General features: G+C 61.8%; 1 protein-coding gene across 1 annotated transcript in view; it reads left to right on the forward strand.

The window, feature by feature from the left end:
* SCNN1B (sodium channel epithelial 1 beta subunit) overlaps positions 1-1,921 on the forward strand; it is an 18,757-nt gene that overhangs the window by 7,225 nt on the left and 9,611 nt on the right. The gene's annotated exons all lie outside the window — the stretch shown is intronic.

Genomic DNA, 1,921 nt, shown 5'->3' on the forward strand with positions numbered 1-1,921 from the left:
GGTGGGGGGGGTTTCTAAGGCGTCCGTGGTGGAGGGTTTAGCCCGGAAGACCAGGCGTTCACCCGCCCCCCTTGCATTTTTTAAATAAGCCTTTTTTAAAAAAAAACCCCAGGGCGGAGCCCCTTTGGCCATTCTCCCGCGGGGGGTCTCTACCAATCAAGTTTCCCCCATTGCCCCCCCTTCGGGGGGGGGAGGCAAGAGCCCACCCCCCCTGGGGGCGGGGGGGGGGGGGGGGGGTTGGGGGGGACCTGTGCTCCCGGAGGCAGGTTGGCCGGTTCTTGGTGTGCGGGTGGGTGGCGTATTCCCCCAGTGGGGCTCGTGTGCATTTGGGCCAAGTTATTCATCCTCCGCTCAGGTTCGTCCATCTTTGGTCACTGGGCGTGTCCATGTAAGAACGTCCAAACCCCAAGAGAATTTTTGTTTGTTGGAGTCAAACTGCCTGCAATGCTGGGAGGAGCTCAGATGCTCTGCACAGGGGCAGCTGGCAGCTTCTCTGATGCATTTGGAATGAAGGCGGGAACATGAGGACGATGGCATGGAGGGGGCGGGAGGAAGGCAGGATGGTTAACGAGACGATGTGGCTCCTCTGAGGGTCTGTCACAGGTGTGCTCACTGGGTGCACGGGAGCAGTGGGCAGGGCTTGCTTCAGGCAAAGCAAACCTTCCACTAAAGAAGCCATGTGTCGGGGCGTGACCACCGCCAGGACCTGCCCAGGTAGGCATGTATGGTCAGACCACCCTGAGGTGACTGCATCGCTGGACTTGTCAGTTTCATTACAGACCCTCTGTGCCCACGGAAACTCTCCCCGCCCTTTGCCATGCCCCGTCCAGTGTTCATGTGTCTATTCACTGTTTATGCTCCTTACTGTCTGCCCTACGAGGTGCCGGGGCCTGGAACCAGCACTGCTCTCAGGACCCTGTTCCTTTCACTGGAGAGAGACCTGGCATAGATGGTCATCATCACCATCATTAGTCTGTTGTTATCCTACCGCCGCTGCAACACCAGGGATTGGCCAGCTAGCTTCCGCCCTGGGAAGCCTGCCCTGACCCCTGACCCCCGCCCCCGGCTCGGCGTGGTTTTACTGCTTCCTGCCAGGATTCTCTATCTCCTGGTGCCCTGGAGGCCTGTGATGTCTGTCTGCACGCCTGGCCTGTCCCAGGAAAGGCTCGGAAAGAGCCGCTGTGTCTGCGGCTGGAGGTGGCCAGTATTAGGAGCCAGTATTGGGAAGGGAGCCTATCAACCAGCAAATGGTCGGCAAGCAGGTGCGGGGAGACCGGGAGCGCAGCCCGGGCGGAGAGGACCAGCTGTGGATTCTGAGACGCTGTGCTGGGAACAGTGTGTGCCCGCGCCCCTGGGCGGGGCTGCCCCTCCGGAGCAGTGCCCACTGTAGCTGGTTTGCACCGCCGTTCCTCTCCGGTGGCACAGCCCTGAGCCCACACAGGATGCAGACTGCACAGTGCCCGCCCAAAGCTGTGTGTGCCCTCCAGGCCTTCGCCTTGCTGGGCTCCCTCCTGGGCGCCCTTTCCACGCCCAGGTTGAGCCTCCCATCTCGGGCTTCACCTTCCCTGACCCACCCCCCAGCCCCCTCCCAGGGCGTTAGGTGGCGACCCTGCCCGCTTATCTCTGTGGATGCCCTATCACGTGTGCCAGTTTCCAATGCTAACAAATATTTACCGAGTGTCTGACCCTGCCGTCGGCAGTATGCTCGGCATCCGGCCTCGCCTCGGTCCTGGGGTGGGTGCTGTGTTACCCCGGCTGCGGGGAGCGCAGGCACAGAGGCAGGCGCCTTCCCCACGCTCCCAGCCAGGCGGGGGCAGAGCGGGCATGAGTTCAGGCAGGCTGGCTCCTGGCGGGCTCTCAGCCCCCAGGTTCTTTCTTTTCCAAGACAGACACGACACTCTCCTCACGGCATGTGTGCAGC

The sequence above is a fragment of the Myotis lucifugus genome, unplaced genomic scaffold (genome assembly GCF_000147115.1).
Source record: "Myotis lucifugus unplaced genomic scaffold, Myoluc2.0 scaffold_22, whole genome shotgun sequence".
NCBI lineage: Eukaryota > Metazoa > Chordata > Mammalia > Chiroptera > Vespertilionidae > Myotis > Myotis lucifugus.